Source organism: Macaca mulatta, chromosome 13 (genome assembly GCF_049350105.2).
Source record: "Macaca mulatta isolate MMU2019108-1 chromosome 13, T2T-MMU8v2.0, whole genome shotgun sequence".
Taxonomy (NCBI): Eukaryota; Metazoa; Chordata; class Mammalia; order Primates; family Cercopithecidae; genus Macaca; species Macaca mulatta.
This window is the reverse complement of record NC_133418.1, coordinates 46,355,936-46,370,741: the sequence shown is the minus strand read 5'-3', so window position 1 is coordinate 46,370,741 and position 14,806 is coordinate 46,355,936. Positions and strand designations below refer to the sequence as shown.

The window sequence follows — 14,806 nt, the reverse complement described above, 5'->3', positions numbered from 1 at the left end:
TACCGTATTTGTTTAAAGAAATGACTTTTAGGTTGGGGATGGTGGCTTACACCTGTAATTTCAACAGTTTGCACTTTAAGAGGCCAAAGCAAAAGAAGAATTGCTTGAGGCCAAGAGTTTGAAACCAGCCTGGACAACATAGCAAGAGATTGTGTCTCTATAAAAAATTAAAGGAAAAGAAAAATGGCTAGGCATGGTGCTGCACTGGTAGTCCCAGCTACTAAGGAGGCTGAGGCAGGAGGATGGCTTGCGCACAGGATGTTTTGCCACTGCACTGCACTCCAGCCTGGGTGACAGAGTGAGACCCTGTCTCTATTAAAAAAAAAAAAAAAAAAGAAAGAAAGAAAAGAAAGAGAGAGAATGAAAAAGAAGAAAGCAAGAAAGCACAGAAAGCAAGAAAGCAAGAAAGCAAGCAAGCAAGCAAGCAAGAAAGAAAGAGAAAGAAACTCACTTTTAAAGTCATAACCACTAGTGCTAGAGTGGCTTTTTAGCGCTCGATTATTTCAGGTTACATTTGTATACATTATAGTAACAAAACAAAGACATTTAACATACATAAGTTTATTTTAAAACAGCCACTTAACATACATATATTTATTTTCCACCCACGCAACTCTGCTATAGGTTTGTCACGTTACCAAGGTATCTCACATCCAACCTACAATTGAGCATGCAGACTTAGCCCACTCTTTGATGGCACCATTTTGAAAGGTGGCTTCCATTGACTTCAGATGAGAAATTACACATGCCTTTTCTACTCAGAGTCAATGGGCAGAACACATCACACTGAGCCAAGTAACTGCAAAGATGCTTGGAAGAGTAATCTTCTTTATACTCAATAAAGAGAGATTTGACCATGAGTGCGCACAGAAATAGTTTGCATAGCACTTGCCAGCACTCATATTATATTTCCTTAGTCCAAACATTCTGTCATGACAAGTATTCTCTACTTTCTTCTTTCTCCTCAAATATCTGACAAATACTTCTTAATTCTTACTTTCAACTATGTTTTAGTTTCTAGACAAAATAGGATAAACTTAGAAACTCCACAAATGTCCACAGTCCCCACTCCATTTATATGTGCTTGTATAAATAATTATCTTCATATCTGTTGCCATGACTTAAAACTTTATCCTTGTAAATAGGATTAATGTATTATTTAAACATTAGAACCTCTCTGATAGGATTTGGCTGTGTTCCCACACAAATCTCACCTTGAATTGTAATGATTCAATTACCTACACGTCAAGGGCGGAGCCAGGTGAATGTAATTGAATCATGGTGGTGGTCTCCCCCATACTGTTCTCATGGTAATGTATAAGTCTCACGACATCTGATGGTTTCATAAGTGGGAGTTCCCCTGCACAATCTCTTTTGCCTGCTGCCACATAAGACATGTCTTGCTTTCCTTTCCACCATGATTCTGAGGCCTCCCCAGGCATGTGGAACTGTGAGTCAATTAAACTTCTTTCCTTTATAAATTATCCAGTCTTGTATATATCTTTATTAGTAGCATAAGAATGAACCAACACAGTAAATTTGTATCAAGACTGGGTTCCAGAGACTTGTTTAATGACTTTGACCAAAATACTGATAGTGATATTGCACTGAAGTCCAAGCTGAGGTGGTCTCGAATAGAAATGAGGAACTCGTTGGGAACTGGAGTAAAAGTCACTCTTGCTGTGTTCAACAGAGACTGGGGGCATTTTGCCCCTGCCCTACAGATCTGTGGAACTTTGAACTTGAGAGAGATGATTTAGGGTATCTAACAGAAGAAATGTCTAAGTGACAAAGCATTCAAGAGGAAATAGAGCATGAGAGTTTGGAAAATTGCAGCCTGACAATGCAATAGAAAAGAAAAGCCCATTTTCTGGGGAGAAATTCAAGCCAGCTGCAGAAATATGCTTAAGTAATGAGGAGACAAATGTTAATCATAAAGACAATGGGGAAATTGTCTCCAGGGCTCGTCAGAGGTCTTCATGGCAGCTACTCCCATCACAGGCCGAGAGGCCTGGGAGGAAATATTAAATTCCTGGGCCAGGTGCAGGCCCTTGCTTCTTTCTGCAGTCCTGGGGCTTGGTACCTTGTGTCCCAGTCATGGCTAAAAGAGGTCAAGGTACATCTCAGGCTGTGGCTTCAGAGGATGTAAGCCCTAAGCCTTGGCAGCCTCCACATGCTGTTAGCCCTACGGGTACATAGAAGTCAAAAATTGAGGTTTGTGAGCCTCCACTTAGATTTCAGAAGATGTATGGAAATGTCTGGGTGTGCAGGCAGAGGTGTGCTGAATGGGGCAGAGCTTTCATGGAGAACCTCTGCTAGGGCAATGCAGAAAGGAAATGTTGGGTGGAAGCCCTGACACAGAGTCCCCACTGGGCACTCCCTAGTGGAGCTGTGAGAATAGGGCCACAGGCCTCCAGATCCCAGAATGGTAGATCCACTGACAGTTTGCACCATGCATCTGGAAAAGCCACAGACAATGCCAGCCTGTGGAAGCAGCCAAAAGAGGAACTGTACCCTGAAAAGCTACTGGGGTGGAGCTGCCAAGACCATGGGAACCCATCTCATGCATCAGTGTTACCTGGATGTGAGACATGAAATCAAAGGAGGTTGTTTTGGACCTTTAAGATTTGACTGGCTCATTGGATTTTAGAATTGTACAGGGCCTATAATTCCTTTGTTTTGGCCAATTTCTCCCATTTGAAAAAGGTGTAGCTGGCCGGGCGCGGTGGCTCAAGCCTGTAATCCCAGCACTTTGGGAGGCCGAGATGGGCGGATCACGAGGTCAGGAGATCGAGACCATCCTGGCTAACACGGTGAAACCCCGTCTCTACTAAGAAATACAAAAAATAGCCGGGCGAGGTGGCAGCGCCTGTAGTCCCAGCTACTCGGGAGGCTGAGGCCAGAGAATGGCGTGAACCCGGGAAGCGGAGCTTGCAGTGAGCTGAGATCGCGCCACTGCACTCCAGCCTGGGCTACAGAGTGAGACTCCGTCTCAAAAAAAAAAAAAAAAAAAAAAAAAGAAAAAGGTGTAGCTGTCCACTCATCAAAAACATTTGAAAAACATTCTGGAAATATATAACTAACTAGCTAAAATGTTTATTCACTTTGCCAAACAGTTCTCTCTATCCTAAGAAATTATATATGATTATATATCTAATGATATATCAATAGATATATAAATATGATAAAAATATAAGCATTGTGAACAATTTTGTGCTATTGTGATGACATAGATGTATGCAGATTGGGTGAATTTTCAATTGCAAAACTTGAAGGAAAAAATGTAGAAATTAAATGTATTTTTAACAAAAAACCTTAGCACGTTAGTGAAGGTTCTATTTATTCTGGCAGTAGAAAAGTTAATGCCATGAATCCAAGGAAAATGCAGCCACTTTAATGTATTTTTCAAATTTCATGAAAAAGTAGCCATGGTAGTAAGAATGAAAATTATGCATGGGCTCAGAAACATGAACTTCCACACACCAAAATCAGCCTGCCTACAGCACTGCTGAGCACCCAATCTGTCAGCAGCAGAGATCAACACTGACCCCCTGATATGGCAGCATTCCAACTACCTAGTGGCAAGTCGATTACACTGAACTATTTCCAACATGGAAAGGCAAGTGTGTCGCCTTTATTAGAATAGACACTTACTCTGGAGAAGAATTTGCCTTCCCTGCATGCAATGCTTCTTCCAAAACAACCACCCGTGGACCTACAGAATACGGTAAGCCTATCCACAGTCGTTTTGTTCCATGTAGCATTGCTTCTGGTCAAGGAATTCAATTTAGCCCAAGAAGTGTGGCAGTGGGTACATGGGGGCATTCGTGGAATTCACTTGTCCTACCATGTTTCCTGTAACCCTAAAGCATCTGGCTTGCTAGAACAGTGGAAAGGCCTTTAGAAGATTCAGTTACAGCACCAGCTAGGTGGCAGTACCTTGCAGGATTAGGGCAAGGTCTTCCAGAGGGGTTTATATACTCCAAATTAACATTATTTGGCACTGTTCCTCTAATAGGCAGAATTTATGGGCCTAGGAATTACGGGGTGAAATTGGACACACTAGCAAATTTTTAACTTCTTGTTCTTGTGCTCTTATGCTCTGGGGGCCTGTTGGTCTTACTTTCAGAAGGAGGAATAGTTCTACCAGGAGACACAACAGTGATTTCATAGACCTGGAAAGTAAGACTTCCAGCAGGCCACTTTGGGTTCCTCATACTTCTGAATCAACAGGCAAAGAAGGAATTACAATGCTGTTGGAGATAATTGATCTTGATGAACAAAGAGAAATTGGACTACTACTATAACTTAGAGGTAAGGAAAAATATGTCTTAAATATAGGAGATTCCTTAGAGTGTCTCTCAGTATTACCGTGCCCTGCAATTAAGGTCAATGGAAAACTACAACAACTCAATTCAGGCAGGACAACTCATGGTCCAGCCCCTTCTAGAATGAAGATTTGGGTCACCATACCAGGTGAAGAAGCAAGACCAGCTCAGGCGCTTGCTGAAGACAAAGGGAATACAGAATGAGTAGTGGAAAGAGGTAGTTATAAATACCAGCAATTAAAATGTGACCAGATACATAAGTGAGGACTGTAATGTCATAGTTTTTGTAAATTTTTTGTGCATATGTCTGTGTGTATTCCAGTTATATATCTATTCATATATCCACATTGAAGTCAAAAATTGTAGCTATGGCTATATTTCCCTGAAGTCATTATTGCCAAATATAACTTTAATTCCTATTTAGCTTTAATTCAATTTAAATTCCTCAAGGCAAAGCCTTCAGACTATTTTTGTTACAACTAAAAATAAAAGTCATTGTGAGCTATTGAGCAACACAACTTATCTTTACCAAATTTTAATTGATAGTAAATAAGAACTTCAAGTAAACTAATTAACTTCTTTATTCTAAGGAATAGCAGTTTAACAATCTCTAATGAGTTCCAATCACCATTGATATTGTAATAAATGTGCTTACAGTTTTATCATTAAATGCTTTTATCAGAATGTAGGTAATAGATTCATTATACTCACTATATTTATCTTTTTAGTAATATTTTCTCAGTCATCTAATTCAACTGATTTTGTTAATGACTGCCCCAATATAGCTTCTGCCAACTTCCTCTGAAAACAAAACAAACAAATATAAAATGTCTCATCCCTCAAACTTTTAAAGATTATTAGCAGTAGATTTCCGGTCAGTACAGTATTGCGAGTTAATATTTTGAAATTCTCAGAACCAAATAGAGAATAATGATATGTTAAATATTAAACTAAAATGAATTAAATATATCTACATTAAATAACAAAATATACATGTGAAAGAACAGAATATGGATTGTAAACAAAAGGATTCCTAGAACTGAAGCTAATTGACAGCTGCTTTTTATTTTGTAAATATAAATGAGAGGTAGCTGCTGAAAAGAAAAACAACAACAAAAATTGTTAATTCAAGATGAGGAACAACATCAGCTTCATTGCTTAAAATTTGAAGCTGTATATTCATCTTAAAAGAAGCTGAGAAACACAGCATGTGTTTTTGGATTATATAAAGGGGCTTAGAAGAGAAGTTGGGGTGAACATATGCAAGCATGCAGCCAAGAAAGACAAGGCACCTACTGAAAGGACAATCCAGCGACTGGATTTAAAGTATCTCTAATATAATTGTAATACAGAATCTCTAACCCACAAATACAAGACTTAGTTCTGTATCTCAAGTTTAGCAGAAGGCAACAGACAATGCCATTTGCATGGATGAGAATACTCAAAATCACGTCACATGCAGCATATCATAAATAACCACATTGGCTTTTTCCAAATTTATATATTAATTTCAAGCAGCATCGATAAAGACATGTAAAATATTAAGCTGATCACAATGATATAGAGAAGAATACAGAAGTAGAAATAACCAAGATTATATTTTAAGAAGAAACATGAGAAAATTTGACCTTTACTTAACAGTTACTAAGACTTATTGAAGTTATAGACATGTTGAAGTTATATATAAAAAAAAATACTGTGGAGTTGGCAGAGTGAAAAGCTAACAGACCAATACTAAAAAATAGAGGACAAAATAAACTGACCCAAACATTTAAGGACAATTGTGACAGAGAAGAAAACGGCATGGCAAATCAGTGGGGATTAATTCAAGTGTTCAATAAATTGTATACAATAATAGCATCTGCATATGAAAATAAAAATTATGCTGCCACCTCATAGCATACCAAAAATCCACATAGATTATAAAACTATTGGTAAAATGAAAAATTTGAAACTTTTATAAATATTCATAGTAGTATATTTTCATATCCTCTAGGGATTGAAGCCTTTCTCAATGACACCAAAGTACACGCCATTAAGAAAAAAAAACTTGATCAGACTAAAGTTTAAAACTTATTATTGGTATGGAAAATACTCTATAAGGCAAGACTAGAAAAATGCCACATTGGGGAAAATGTATTTTCAATGTATATAACCAACAAAATTAAATACTCAGAATTTACAAAAATTTATTTCATTTAAAAAAGATTCCACAGCCTACATGGAGAAATGTACAAAGGATATAAACAGGTAACTAACAGAGGAGGATACTAAAGTAGCCAATGTGCATGTGAAAAGTGCTTTTGACTAGGAATCAAGAAAGCATAAAATGAGTACATTCATAACTATCAGATTAGCAAAATTGCAGATTGACATTGTCACTTTGTATTAAGGATTTGGAAAGGTGGAGCTCTCTTACTATAGAATAGGATATAAAGACCCATTCATTTTTGATAACAATTTGGCAGTACATTTTAAATTTTATGATTGAAATATTTAACTGCCTATTGAGAGTGGCAGGAGACAACCAAATACCTAGGCAAATAGGGGCAGGTCCCCAGTAAAACTCCACCTCCAAGCTGAAGACAGTTTAAAGCCTGAAATGCAAGCTACAAGTTAAATCCTCAGAATGGATTGAGAACTTGTCTTCCTGTTTGACATGCTTTCCTCTGATTGATCCCCACCCTTCACCGATTTTACATATACCTACCCTTTCCTAACTGGTCTTCTACACTATTGTGCCTACCTTTGAGTGGTGTCTTCACTTTAATCTTTTTTTGCATACTCACAAACCAATCAACACACTTAGGAATCCACAAGAGGCCCCAGAACCAGTCACATGGGAGACTTTCCCGCCTTTGGATAGGGGAACCACCCCTGTCCCTTCTTTGCTGAGAGCTTTCCTTTTGCTTAATAAATTTTTACTGTACTCACTCTGTGGTGTCTGTGCACCTAATGCTTCCTGGTGAGACAAGAACTTAGACCAAGCTGATCTAAGGAGCAGAAAGACCGTAACACTATCCATTGTTTCCTTTATGAATCTGTCTTGGATAAATGTTTACATATACATAAAAATATACGTGCACAAGAATAATCATGGAATATGCTTATGATGTTGAAATACCAATTTATGTTTACCACTAAAAGAACCCCAGAAAATTTTTCAAAGTATCTTCACAATTATTTATGATACTGAAAATTGGGAAATAACATAGTGCCTATTAGTTGAAGAAAACATAAATAAAATATAGAATATTCCTTCATTGAATCAATACAGCATTTACAACTTATAAACTGTATTTCTCTACATATCTAATTCTAAAACATCATATTTCTTGAATAAAAAGGTCAAAACGCCTGAATAGTATGATAGATTTATGTAAATGTTAGAAAACAATACTATGTTAAAGAATAAATACATTATTATGGAGATATAGATGCTTAAAACACACAGAAATTGATTTCCTTTAGAGAGAGAGGAATGAATAAATATTAATTCAAACTATGTTACAAATGGGGGTACAAAGTATGTTTTAAATACAGTTGTATCTGTGTTAGTTTATTAGCTGATGGAAAATGTAAAGAAAATATGGCAGAAGACTTAGTGGTACATGTTCATTACATTAGTTTCACTTGTTTATTATTTTATTGAATTTATATTTATTTATTCATTTAAGATAAAGTCTCGCTCTGTCGCCCAGGTTGGAGTGCAGTGGCACGATCTCGGCTCACTGCAAGCTCCACCTCCCGGGTTCGCACCATTCTCCTGCCTCAGCCTCCAGACCAGCTGGGACTACAGGTGCCCGCCACTACGCCCGGCTAATTTTTATTTTTATTTTTTGTATTTTTAGTAGAGACGGGGTTTCACCGTGTTAGCCAGGATGGTCTCGATCTCTTGACCTTGTGATCTGCCCACCTCGGCCTCCCAAAGTGCTGGGATTACAGGCGTGAGGCACCACATCCAGCCCTATTTATTTATGTTTGGAGAAAGAGTTTCGCTTTTGTCACCCAGGCTGGAGTGCAATGGTGCAATATCGGCTCACTCACTACAACCTCCGCTTCCTGAGTTCAAGCCATTCTCCTGCCTCAGCCTCCCAAGTAGCCAGGATTACAGGCATGTGCTGCCGTGCTCGGCTAATTTTGTATTTTTAGTAGAGATGGGGTTTCACCATGTCAGGCTGGTCACGAACTCCTGACCTCAAGCAATCCACCTACCTCAGCCTCCAAAGTGCTGGGATTACAGGAATGAGCCACCGCTTCCAGCCACTTTTTTGTTATTCTGGAAGAATAATATTTACAAAATTTTGCTAGCCAATATTTATTTAGAAGTTCAAAAATTAAATTAGAATACACTATTATGGAGATAGAACTTCATGGAATGGTGTGGGGACAGTGGAGAAACAGAATAAATTCAGTCAGGCTTCAGTGAAAGTGAGAAGTTTTTTTTTAAATTATTATTCCCTACTGGTTTTTTTCCCTGAATTGGCGAAACAGTCTCTGCCAATCAAATAAACAGATAGATAGCTAATTCTATCTGCTGTACTTCTACTAGTCTGATATCTTTCTGCTCAAATAGTATTTTTCATATTTGAGAAGGGGATATTTTAAGAGAGTAAGTCAATATGAAGTAAGTGGCATACAGAATAACTGGCACTGATGTAAGCAATATTTAACAACTTCAGTCATTTTTATATCATCTTAACTATGTAGTGTACCTGCACACCACTGTGTTACTGTTACTTATTTAAATCCACTTGTTCCTCAATTTGTTAAAAATTACTAAGAATTATATATCATTTCATTTAAAGAAATTCCCAGTTGAGCTCGGTGGCTCACTCTTGTAATCCCAGCACTTTGGGAGACCAAGATGGGAGGATTTTTTGAGGTCGGGAGTTTGAGACCTGCCTAGCCAACATGGTGAAACCCTGTCTCCACTAAAAATACAAAAAAATTAGCAGGATGTGTTGGTGCATGCCTGTAATCCCAGCTAATTGGGAGGCTGAGGCAGGAGAATCCCTTCAACCCAGGAGGCGGAGGTTGCAGTGAGCCAAGATAGTGCCTCTGCATTCCAGCCGGGGTCACAGCCTTAAAAAAAAATTCCCATATCACTTGCCAAATTAAATGTAAAATAATGAAATTTAAAATAGAATATCAAATCATCATTTAATTAAAGACATATTAAAATGAGATTGATTATAAAACGAAAGTCTTGACCTAGTTTGCGAAGATATATTATCTGTAAATAATTTTAAAGAAAAGCATGAGGCTGAAAACAGTCAAAACAATTGATAATTGCTTGATGTCACCTAGTTAAAAATTAGAAATTATAATGCAAAAATCTAATTCTGTACTATAGTTATGATGCTCTGTATCTTGAGATTTTCAACTCATAGATACATAGTCACGAATGGTCAAAATTGTTTAACCATGATTTCTCCTAGGATAGGTTATTATGCATAAATTTCTTAGGAAAACAGAAATTGTGTGTAACCAACTCACCTCAAAAATTCATCTGAACAAGCTTCAGATTCCATCTGTCATCTGATTAGTTCTTATCGGGTAATGCTCAGAGAGCAATGGCAAAGTTCCTCATCCACACACCAACAGTAATTCGTTTGGGAAAATAGGGCTTTTAAATGGCTTACCAAAGCCATTTAAAAATCTCTTCCTGAAGTTCAAAATATTTTTAGTGAGTTCTTAGATGAAACTATAAATCCAATTACAAAAGTCTACACGTATTTCACCAATTTTTTAATCATCAAGTTAAATTTTCTGATATAAATGTGTCTCTAAAGATAAGTGAATTAACGAAGTCTGCTAACATGCAAAGCTAAACAAAGGATGCGTGTACTATCTCTGAAACAACAGTCTTGTTCAGAAGACCGTAGATTCTTTGAATAATGTAGGAAGAAAAGGTTAGTGTAGAAAATGCCAATAAATAAGCATCACTGTAAAACGAGTTGTTTATGGTCTAACAGAGAGATAGAGACAATGAGGGACATAGGGAGAAAGAGAGAGAATAAAAATTGAATGGCCTGTTATTATATGATTTACACATTTCTTCATGCAGTGTATGTGGGGAAGTGGACTTTCATGTGTGTATATTTGAGTCCATTCTGCACCCAAAGCAGCAAAACTGAAGTAACTGGGATTTGAGGAACAATACTCACATTAGACTCACTATGGCTTTAGCATCCTGTGTGCATTTTCTAAAACGTAGTTTCTAGGCTGAGTTTCATTTGTTCTCAAATAAGTAAGTTAGCAACCAGTTTGAAAATGATCTTTTTCAGTTATAGGTATAGGACAAGTTTGCAGACTTTCTTGTTTAGAAATTGGAAATTCTTGGGCAACTACTATCTGATAAATGTCAAATGACTGACTGAATTTATTTATTTGTCTTATCAACAGTTGTCAGTGAAGAGTATTAACTTTGTTACTAGGTGTAATCATTGATAAATCAACATTCTGACAATGTCTATAATTCTATAACTTACCATATAGTTTAACTTACATCAAACATTGTGCATATTTGCTACTGATTATATGTTTACCATTAAAATAACTCCAGCAAATTTTAAAAAGTATCTTCACAATTACTTTTGTGGTTCCAATGTTTTTTGCTTTTTGCCTTTTTAAAAGGCTTTTGCCTTTTTAAAATTTTTATAGATTCAGGGTGTATACATGTGAGTGTATTATGTGCATGTATAGTATGTTATGTGCATATATAGTGTGTTATGTGCATGTTATATGCACTATATTGCATAATAGTGAGGTTTAGACTTCGAGTTACCCATCACCCCAATTAGTAAACATTGTACCCAATAGGTAATTTTTCAAACCTCAACTGTCTCCCACCCTCCCTGCTTTTGGAGTTCCCAGGGTATGTTATTTCCATTTTTATGTCCATCTTTACCTATTGTTTACTTCCCACTTATAAGTGAGAACATGCAGTATTTGATTTTCTTTTTCTGAGTTATTTCACTTGAGCTAAGGGCCTCCAGCTCCATCTATATTGCTGCAAAAGACATTATTTCATTTCTTTTTATGGATGTGTTGTGTCCCATGGTGTATATATAGCACATTTTCTTTATCCAATTATTTGTTGATGAATCACGCAAGTTGATTCCACAATTTTGCTATTGTGAGTAGTGCTACAACAAACATACAAGTGCAGTTGTATTTTGGATAAAATGATTTCTTTTCCTTTTGGTAGATATCCAATAGTAGGATTGCTGGGTAAAATGGTGATTCTATTTTCAGTTATTTGAGAAATCTCCATAGTAGTTTTTATAGAGGTTTAACTAAATTACATACTCACCAACAGTGTATAAAGCATTTCCTTTTCTCCATATCCCTGACAATGTCTATTGTTTTTTGACTTTTTAATAATAGCCATTCTGATTGATGTGAGATGATATCATATTGTGGTTTGAATTTGCAATTCTCTGATGATTAGTGATGTTGAGCATGTTTTCATATGTTTGTTGGCCATTTGTATCTTCTTTTGAGAAATGTCTAGTCATGTCCTTTGGCCAGATTTTAAAGGGGTTGATTTTTCCTTATTGACTTGTTTGAATTCCTTGTAAATTCTGCATGTTAGTCCTTTGTAGGATGCAGAGTTGGCAAATATTTTCTCACATTCTGTAGGCTGTCTGTTTATTTTATTTCTTTATCTGTGCAGAAGATTTTTAGTGTAATTAAATCCCATTTGTTTATTTTTGCATTTGTTGCATTTGCTTTTGAGATTTAAACCATAAATTCCTTGCGTCGGCCAATGTCCAGAAAAGTTTTTCCTAAGTTTTCTTCTTGTATTTTTGTAGTTTCAGGTCTTATGTTTAAGTCTTTAATTCATCTTCAGTTAATTTTTGTATAATGTAAAAGGTACGAGTCCAGTTTCATTGTTCTGCATATGACTATCCAATTTTCCCAGTGCCATTTATTGGGTAAGATATGTTTTCCTTATTGTGTTCCTATCAACTTTGTTGAAGAACAGTTAACTATGGGTAGGTGTCTTTATTTCAGGGTTCTGTATTGTATTCCACTGATCTGTGCCTATTTTTGTACCAGTGCCATGCTATTTTGGTTACAATACCCTTGTAGTATAGTTTGAAATCATGTAATGTGATGCCTCTGGCTTTGTTCTTTTGCTTAGGATTGCTTTGGCTATTTGAGCTTTTCTTCTTATTCCATATAAATTTTAGGATTATTTTTGTTGATTCTGTGAAAAATGACAATTGATAATTTAATAAGAATTGTGTTGAATCTGTATATTGCTTTGGGCAGTATGGCCATTTTAATGACATTGATTCTTCCAATCCATGAGCATGGGGTGTTTTTTTCATTTGTGTCATCTATGATTTATTTTATCAGTGTTTGCTAGTTCTCCTTCTAGAGATCTTTCATCTCCTTGATTAAATGTATTCCTAGGTATTCCATTTTTTTGTGATTATTGTGAATGGGATTGAATTCTTGGTTTGGTTCTCAGATTGAATGTTATTGGTATATAGAAATGTTACTGATTTTTGTACATTGATTTTATATCCTTATTAAATATAGGAGTGTAAATGATAATTATTTCCTATTCTAATTCTCCCTGCATATTTATTTTTATGATTACTGAATGTTTATTATTTCTAAAAATAGGTTTTGCAAAATCATTCTTTGCTTTATTTTTTGGCTTTGAAATTCCATCACAAATGGAAAGATTTACGGATGATTCTTTATAGATGAGTGAAAATAAAATAGACCTACTCTCTTTGCCAGCTACCTAAAGATCAAATATATAATGTTAGTGTAAATTTTTAGGCAGTTATTTGCTGAGTACCAAAATACTGCTAAGTTATTCAATAAATTGGTATTCATATATATACAAAGATTATAGGAGTATTTTCTTAAAATTGTCATGAGTATTTAAATTCAATGCCTTTGTGATTTTAAAAATCTATTTTTAAGCACAGCCTAACAACACTTCAAAAACCATCATCACCACTATGACAGCAACAAAACAAAGTCCCACTTATTTTTATTTACTATATATGCTTTTACAAACTTGATTTAAATAATGGTTCTTTCTAAAATTGGTCTTTAGACATCACTAAAAAGAATGTATAGAAAAAAAGGTGTATAGAAATTTAGTTGTCAAAAATATATATATGAGATCCATATTATCTAGTCATTCATACTTCCAGATATCTATAGAAGATGTAGGCAACATATTAGCCCCAAGTAAAGCATTGAGTTAATGATAATTAATCACATTTGTTTTACTTTTATAGATTTGGACCAATTTAGAGATACAATACATACTTTAATTTGATTTTTATTTTTCCTATCTATCTATCTATCTACCTGCATACCTACCTATACATCTCCACACACATACATGATTGAAAGGGTAGTTCTTTCCAATGTTCTCATATTTCAGATAAAGGGATTCCACTAAAGCTGTGGTCCTTGTCATTAATTGCACATTGAAATAACCTGGAGAGCTTAAAAATCTGTTTCCTCCGGAGATTCTGATTTGTCTGGTCAGGTCCCCAGGCACCTCTATTATGCTTCCTAGATAGAGAATCACTGCACTAGAGCAACGCTTCAAGCTTCTTATGCTACTACTTCACTCTCTTTTAATGAAAAAAAAAAGAAAAGAAAAGCCATAGAAGACTCTTTTCTCTAATTCCCTTTCTGGATGTTACTGTCTTTGCTTAAATATGCCTAATAATGGTAAATGGTAAAGGTAAATTATAAAGTCCCATATAATAATACAAAATAGAAAGGTGTTAAAGGGAAGTGGCTGATAGCTAACAACACACACAGGGTCATTTCCACTTCCCTAAACAAAACCATTTTTTGACAGAAATGTAAACCATGACCAGACAGTCAAACAACATGGGATTGGGTAATTTTTGAGGTGCAGAAAGAGAGACAGAGAGAGAGAAATATTATGAATGAGATATTAAGAGAGTAAAGGAAAAGCTTCTGTACCAGGAAATACATTTACACTGCAATAAATATGTAGTCTGTAATACAGGAACCTGTGGCTCTTTTGTGAGGACTTTGGCCCTGAAGTAGTAATTCAAGCTGTAAGGGAGCCATAAAATACTAAATAACTTCAATTTTGTGCCTGTATTTTATGAGATCATCAAACACTTCAAGTAAATTACAACTTTAAAATCAATTTCTCTCTTCAGCCGATTATCTATTATCCTGTATGATTGAAGCTTGCATCTCTTAACTGGTGTATTATCCAAAGCAAAGTCAAACCCAAAGTTCTCATTTAATGACAGCACTTTAGCACTTTGAAGAAATAGAAAATACAAATGCTAATCTATATACAGCACTTTGTTCTGTAGTGCTGGGCTTTTTATATTTATGTGGAGAAAGTAATTGGAAATGAAAGAAAATAGTGAGCTTGAAGTATAGGAAATGGCCTAGGTACAGAAATTGGGGACTTCCTCTGCCATGTACTAGCTACCTTATAC

At 35.9% G+C, this 14,806-nt stretch overlaps 1 long non-coding RNA gene across 1 annotated transcript in view; it reads right to left on the bottom strand.

Annotated features, from left to right (window-relative positions):
* The window catches only part of LOC114671927 (uncharacterized), a 554,342-nt gene extending 544,171 nt beyond the window's left edge, over positions 1–10,171 (bottom strand). The window contains exon 1 of the long non-coding RNA XR_003722093.2: positions 9,828–10,171. This is a non-coding gene — a long non-coding RNA (uncharacterized LOC114671927). The remainder of the gene's footprint in view (positions 1–9,827) is intronic.
* Positions 10,172–14,806: the final 4,635 nt, after the last annotated feature.